Genomic DNA, 8,196 nt, shown 5'->3' on the forward strand with positions numbered 1-8,196 from the left:
TTGTAACCTTTGCATATAGCAAGTTGTTAATGTATCTTCCTCCAATCTGATGCTATGTTATACTTCATATAATCCAGCTTCTTGGATTATGTACTCAGCATAAAAATTAAATAAATATGGTGAAAGAATACAACCCTGGCACACACCTTTCCAAAATTTAATTTATTCAGTGTTCCCTTGTTCTGTTTGAACAACTGCTTTTTGTCTGTGTACAGAGTTACTCATGAGTACAATTAAGTGTTCTGGAATACTCATTTTCCATAAGGTTGTCCACAGTTTGTCATGATCCAAACAATCTAAAGCTTTTGTGTAGTTAATAAAAGTAAACATTTTTCAGTTATTCTCTGCTTTTCAACCAAGATCCATTTGATGTCAGCAATGATATATCTCATTACATGTCCTCTTCTGAATCTAGCTTGAACCTCTGGCAGCTCTCTGTCAATCTACATTTGCATCCATTTTTAAATTATCTTTAGCAAAATTTTACTTGCATGCAATATTAGTAATATTGTCCAATGAGTTACACATTCTTTTGGGTCATCTCTCTTTGGTATGGGCACAGATATGCTATCATATCTTTAAACACACTATTTTCAAACAAGATTGCATTCAAAAATAACAGAAATTAGAACTTTAACATATCTTTTGGGGAACTCAATTCAACCTGTAGCAGAAATTCTGTGCTGATACTATTGTTAAGCTGAAAAGTTGGACTTGTTTTGCTAGGCAATAAGGAAGGCCTGAAAACCATTGAGCAGGGAAAAATTGGGCTACGTCAGAGCAAAACAATTGAATTGGACATGACCAGATTATTAAGACAACTACTTTCAAAGTATTTCAGGCCAGTGCTTCTCAAACCTTAACATGCCTAAGAATCATCTAGGGATCTTGTAAAATGCAGATTCAGATTCAAAGCTTGAGAATCTGCACTGGTAGCAACATTGGTGGTCCCCAGGTGACATTGTATTGGAGTATAGAGAACTGATTTAGATGATGTGGAAAAGTTAAAATAATTTTAGTTTTTTAAAGCTGGTTTTTAAACTCTAAAACTTTCTTATTAAACCAAAACTCAAAAGCATAACCCTCTGTAAAGTCATCTATTAAACATTCTGAAGCTGTTTCCGTCATACTGAGTTCTCAATATCTCTGCTCCACCCAGATACTTTGTCTGCTGTTTTGCATTTTCAACTGCAAGTCTAAAACTGCCACCTACATATCCTCTAGTCCTTCCATTTTAAAAAACTCTTTCAATGCAGCCTTGAAGAATAGGAAGAAGCAAACAAATGAAATGAGGTCATTTAAGCAATGTGTGGTTGCAGCTACAGAATTTTGTGATCTGAAAGGGAAGCAGCAAACATGTGAATATATAAATAGAGGTGTGGAACACAAGTTCACAGACATTTCTTCTCTCACTGTATAAGGATGAGCTCACATTTAGAATGCAGTCCCCTTAGCTGCTTGCCATCATGAGAAGTGAAGTACTGGTTACTCTGAGGATAACTTGAGCAATTTATGTCTTTCCATCACTTGCAGTGTACCAGGTGCTGAGGCTTTGGCCTCTGTAGCAAATTAAACTGTAAGTATTTAATCAAAGCCTACATTTTAAAGGCAGATATAGGAAAAACAACAGAGGACATGAAACTAGGTCAAGGAGGAAACGCTAGCAAACCTCCTCAAAATGGCTCCCTTTTCAAACACTAATTCTTCAGATTAGTAATTTTCAAAAGGAAAGCATGTTGTCTCCAATGGGATCCGCAAAAAAAAAAAAAAGGAAGGTCCCCAACAAGATGGACTGACACAGTGGCAGAAACAATGAGCAGAAGTCCAACAGTTGTGAAGATGGCACAGGACTGGGCAGTGTTACATTCTGTTAGAACAGATTTGAGGGTACCTAACAACAACGATCAACTCTCATGGCACCAGCAGTCAAGAGATCAGATGACATATTGCAGTAGGCAAATCTGCTTTGCAAGACCTTTTTAAAGTGTTGAAGAGCAAAGATGTCAGCTTGAGGACTAAGGTGAGCCTGACCCAAGCCATGGTATTTTCAATAACCTCATATGCATACAAAAGCTGGATAGTGAATAAGGAAGACCATACAAGAATTGATGCTTGTGAGTTATGGTACTGGAGGAGAATATTGAAAGTGCCATGGACTGCCAAAAAACCAGTAGATCCATTTTGGAAGAAGTGCAGCCAGAGTGGTCCTTGGAGGCCAAAATGGCCAAACTTTGTCTCTCATACTTCAGACATATTGTCAGGAGGCACCAGTTGCTGGAGAAGAATATCATGTTTGGTAGGGTGGCAGGTCAGAGAAATAGAGGAAGACCCCCAAAGAGATGGAGTGGCCAAGTGGTAGCATCGATGAACTCAAGTGTGGCAACAGTAGTGAGGTTGGCTCAGGATTGGGCAGTGTTTCATTCTGCTGTGCATAAGGTCTCTATGGGTCAGTACCAACTCGATGGCACCTAAAAACAACAACAACAGCAACTTGTGAGGCATTCCTTTGTGAGCAAAGAAATAAAACCTTGCCTATCCCACCAGAATATTTCCTTCCAGAACTGTGGGAAATCCCAGGCAGTCATGGCAAGAGCAGCAGAAATGTTCTAGTGATCATTACCTTTCCTGGCACAAAAACTACCCATCTCCAGCTGATCTGCCACCTATGATGTGATCTCGCACAAAAAGCTCTGAGTAAAGAGAGATTATGAAAATATAGGTGTCCAAACAGACCTTCCTTTCCTTCACAATTTGAGTTGGAAAAATGTGAAAAGAATGGTGAAGTCAGTTCAGAATAAGGGGGAGGAAAGCAAGAAAACAGAAAAACAAGCAGAATCTTGCAATAGTGAAATCATAGGAAAGACAGAGACACTGAGTCTGCTTCTGACCTCTAAAATTCTAAACTCTCTCTGGATCCTTTTCAGCTTTAAGAAACCCTGGTTTACTAACTTGTTCTCTGTGTGGCCCTGTAGAATAAGCACTTGACCACAGAACTGTTTGAACTGCAAGGTTGGCAGTTCAAATTCACCAGCCACTCCTCAGTAACTCTATACAGGGTCTCTATGATTCAGAAATGACTCGATTGCACTTAGCAACAACAATTGCTCTCTGTGGAGCCTTTTGATCCACTTCTTCCTGAGTTTTCGTAAGATATAGCTGCAGGGCTGGGATTCCCATTTCTTTGCTATCTTTACAAAGCTCCTGATAACACTGAGTCTCTGTCCCCAATCCATATTAGTGAAATTCATCAAATGCTTAATTAACCAAGAATTCTTATGATATAAAAACACTTTCCTGAGTAGATGGTCTGTTAACATGTCTATTAGTCAAACCCTTTGTGCTCCAGAAACATCCTTGCTAAATATTGACAACTGACCAGAAATTGGGAAAAGGAATAAAAAGGTAAATGTATGTTATTTTTTTAAAAAATAATACCAAATTAGCAATTTTATTTTTAAATAAATTTCATTATTAATTTTCAGATAGGAAAAAAAAAACCCTCTTTGGCCTTCTCAGTCTCCTTTTTTGAACATCACGGATCATTTCTATTCTAGTTTGCCATATCTTATCATGCAGAGAATAGGAAGTCACTTTCAAATATACCATTTCCCCCATCTGGTTAAATTGTAAAAAGTACAAAAATAAATCAATATTCTTTGAGTTTCAGGCCTCAATCCTCTTCCTTTAGTCCAGATATTTTTCAGAGTCTCAGAGATATGAATGCAGTGAAGACAAAGAAATAGTAGAAAATCTCTCAAGTCCCTGGGTCATTCTGGTTCAAAATTTGTTTTTTCCATTGAAAATTTATCTTCATTTTTTTTTTTTAATTTTGTCACTTCCACTAAGGTTCAAAGGCTTTGTGCCATCATTTGGAATGCAGGCTTCATCACTGGTCAGTGCTGTCATTGAAAGCTCTCTCATGGACTGCCACGAGGAGAAGATCTTCAATGAGTCTCAGCCAGATTGACTCTGACTACGATGCTGCGCAGATCACCATGGCAACACACCCTGTGCAAAGAAGAACAGCATTATTATTCCCTCATGGAGTGATGCTACAGAAAGATCCTTGAGTTCTCAATATCACCACTTCTATTTCCTGTTAGGCCTCTCACCACCTCTTAGAAGGAAGTCAGCTTTTACCTTCCTAGTGACTAGATTGCATTAAATATGTTGGGAAGTGCTATGTACAAAATAGATCTATATCAGTGAATCACTTGCTACGCATCTGAGTACACTTAAAATACTCAACATAACTAAAATGGAATCTTAAAGAGAAGGGGAAGTTTAAAAATTCTGAATTATTTGCCCAAATGCAGATCTTCAATCACTCACAATAAATAAATGATGCTGTGGTTGTTAAGTGTTATCAAGTCAGTTCTGATTCATAAAAACCTGTATAACATTTCTGAAGCAGCTGGCGGGTTTCTAAACCATCAGCCCTAAAAGGTGGGCAGTTCAAATCCAACAGCCACTCTTTGAAAATCCTATAAAGTGTCTCTATGAGTCAGAACCAACTTAGAGTATATAATAACAATAACATCTTAAATTTTATGTGCCATAACACTGTGCCTTGGACACTTCCCAATAAATTTCTTTACATTACTATCAAAATGTTCAAGGCTACTAGAATTTTGTATCACCAGTGAAGAAGAGACTGCGGTGAGGTCAAAGACAACAGTGCCTACCTCTTGAGATGAAATCTACAAAAACTAACATAATTCTTACTTTCCTTCAAAATTTGTTGTTGTTAGCTGCCAACAATTTCCTCAGCTCATAACATCCAGGTTGTTGTTAGGTGCCATTGAGTAGGCATCGACTCATAGCGACCTTATACACACCAGAACGAAACAATGTCCAATCCTGGGCCAACCTCACTACTTTTGCCACACTTGAGTCCATCAATGCTGCCACCTGGCCAATCCATCTCGCTGGGGCTCTTCTTCTTTTTCTGTGACCCTCCATCTTACCAAACATGATATCCTTCTCCAGCGACTGTTCCCTCCTGACAATATGTCCAAAATATGAGAGACGAAAGTTTGGCCATCTTGGCCTTTAAGGAACACTCTGTCAATGTATGATTGTAGCCATTTCTGTATTACCATAAGTAAAACTTTACTCACCTGGGAGATCAAAGAGATTGTCCAAAGATTTCGGCATTGCCTTGGGTCACCTCTCTTTGGAATGGACACAAATATGGATCTATTCCAATTGGCAGAGATGAGTGAGTGCCTCCTGTGCCGCCTCACTTTCTTGAAAGATTTTAATTTTTATTCCATCAATTCCTGGTGTCTTGTTCTTTGCCAATTCCTTCAATGCACCTTGGACTTCCTCCTTCAGTATCATTGGATCTTGATCATATGCTACCTCTTGAAACAGTTGAACATTAACCATTTCCTTTTGGTACAGTGACTCTGTGTTTTCCTTCCATCTTCTCTTGATGCTATCTGTATCATTCTATAACTTGCCCAGAGAATCTTTCAATAACAAAAGTTGAGGCTTGAATTGTTTCTTCAGTTCCCCTAGCTTGAGAGATGCTGAGTGTGTTCTTCCTTTTTGCTTTTCTGATTCCAGATCTTTGCACATTTTGTTGTAATATTTGGCTTTATCTTCTTGAGCTGATCTTTTAAATTTTCTGTTCAGCTCTTGTACCTCCTCATTTCTTCCATTTGCTTTAGCATCTCTACATTGGAGAGCATGTTTCAGTGTCTCTTCTGACATCCATTTTGACCTTTTCCGTGCTTTTTGTCTTATGAATGACTTTTTGCTTTCTTCCTGTATGATGTTCTTGATGTCATCCCACAACTCTTCTGGTCTTCGGTCTTTAGTGTTTAATGTATCAAATCTGTTCTTCAGATGATCACTAAATTCAGGTGGAATATAGTCAAGGTCACATTTTGGCTCTCATGGACTTGTTTTAAATTTCTTCAGCTTCAGTTTGAATTTGCATATGCGTAATTGGTGTCAGTTTCACAGTCTGCTCATGGTCTTGTTTTGACTGATGATATGGAGCTTTTCCATCATCTCTTTCCACAGACGTAGTCAATTTGATTTCTATGTATTCCATCTGGTGAGGCCCATGTATATAGTCGTATGTTATGCTGTCTAAATAAGGTATTTTAAATGAACAAATCATTGATTTTTCAGAATTCTATCATGCGTTCTCCAGCATCATTTCTATCACCAAGGCCATATTTTCCAACTACTGATCCTTCCTCTTTGTTCCCAACCTTTGCATTCCAATCACCAGTTGTTGTTGTTGTTGTTATGTGCCGTGGAGTCAGTTCCAACTCATAGCGACCCTGTACAGGGTTTCCAAGGCTGTAAATCTTTAGAGGAGCAGAAAGCCTCATCTTTCTCCTGTGGAACAGCTGGTAGTTTCTAACTGCTGACCTTGAGGTTCACAGCCTGATTCGTAACCACTACACTACCAGAGCTCCTTGTAATGATCAATAAATCTTGATTGCATGTTTGATCAACCTCAGACTGAAGAAGTTGGTAGAATTCTTCTATATCATCCTCACTGGCTTTAGTGGTTGGTGCGTAAATTTGAATAATAGTGGTATTAACTGGGCTTCCATGTAGGCACCTGGATATTATCCTGTCACATACAGCGTTGTACCTCATGACTGATCTGGCTATGTTCTTTTTGACAATGAATGCAATACCATTCCTCTTCCATTTATCATTCCTGACATAGTAAGCCATGTGGTTGTCAGATTCAAAATGGCCAACACCAGTCCATTTCAGCACAGTAATGCCTAAGATATTGATGTTTATGTGTTCCATTTCATTTTTGACGACTTCCAACTTTCCCAGATTCATACTTCGTACATTCCATGTTCTGATTTTTAATGACTGTTTACAGCTGTTTCTCTTCATTTTGAGTTGTGGCCCATCAGCAAATGAAGGTCTCACGGGCTTTTTCCCCGCGGACTTTATTTGATTTGCAGCATCACGGTCAACTCTACTTTGAGGAGGCAGCTCTTCCCCAGTTGCCTTCCAGCCCTAGGGGCTCATTTTCCAGCTCTATATTTGATCGTGTTTCTCTGTTATTCATAAGGTGTTCAGTGACTAAATATTTGGAATTAGTTCATCTGGAAGCTCATCTGAAACCTGTCTACTATGGGTGACCCTGCTCTATTTAAAGCAACGGTGGCATAGGTTTCAGAATCAGAGCAACTCACAATCTACCACAGTATGACAAACTGACTGACGACTGGTAGCTGTTTGGTTTTCAGTGGAAACTGTTCAACCAGATTGCGGATTGGGTAGACATGCAGTGAAATGCTCCTTCAGCAACAACACAGAATACTGGACCAAGCAGGCTCAGGGGATGGTGCTAGAACTCTGAACCACACATAAAAGGAATATTCAGAAGCTTGGAAGGCTTACAGATAGTGTAATTTGTAGCAGAATCAAGAAACCCAGTGGTTTCTAATTCAAGATGCTCAGCTGCTCCCGGAGCCGCCAACTTGGGAAAGACCAAGCAGGAGAAGGATCAGAACAGCCACAAATGCCTGACAGAACCACAGAGATACAGGTGTGGACATTCTTTTTTTTGGTATCTGATCATTGGTCTCTCACTGTCTATGTACCTCCATTCTGGTGAGTAGAGGAAATGCCTGATCAGTTGTAGACAGACCTTTTTGATCCATAGGGTTTTTACTGAATGATTTTCAGAAGTAAATTGTCAAACCTTTCTTCATAGTCCATATGAGACTGGAAGTTCCAATGAAACTTATCAAGCACTGAGCAACTAACCAGCCTCCGCTGACAAATGGTTACTGGCTATATGGGAGGTCATTTTCCAGGACTCAAACATAGGTTTTCTACATGAAGTGTGAGAACTCTACCACTGAACCATCCTAACGCTTCACATAAACATGAGCAAACAAATTATCATACTTCATTTTCCAAAAATGTCTAATTAAGAGCTATTGGCTCACTTATTTTAAATGTATCATCAGGAGAGATCAGTTACTAGAAAAGGACCTCATAGTTGATAAAGTAAAGACTCAGTGAAAACAAGGAAGGATATGAGGAAGTTTCAAAGAGTTCATGGGAAAATTCCATTATTATCTTCCAATTCTATTTTTCTGTGAACTTTTTGAAGTCCCCTCATAGATAGACACATGGTAAAAACAATGAACTCAAACACACCAACATTAATGAAGACAATGCAAGACCAAGCAATAT

This window comes from Chrysochloris asiatica, unplaced genomic scaffold (genome assembly GCF_000296735.1).
Source record: "Chrysochloris asiatica unplaced genomic scaffold, ChrAsi1.0 scaffold00320, whole genome shotgun sequence".
Classification (NCBI taxonomy): domain Eukaryota; kingdom Metazoa; phylum Chordata; class Mammalia; order Afrosoricida; family Chrysochloridae; genus Chrysochloris; species Chrysochloris asiatica.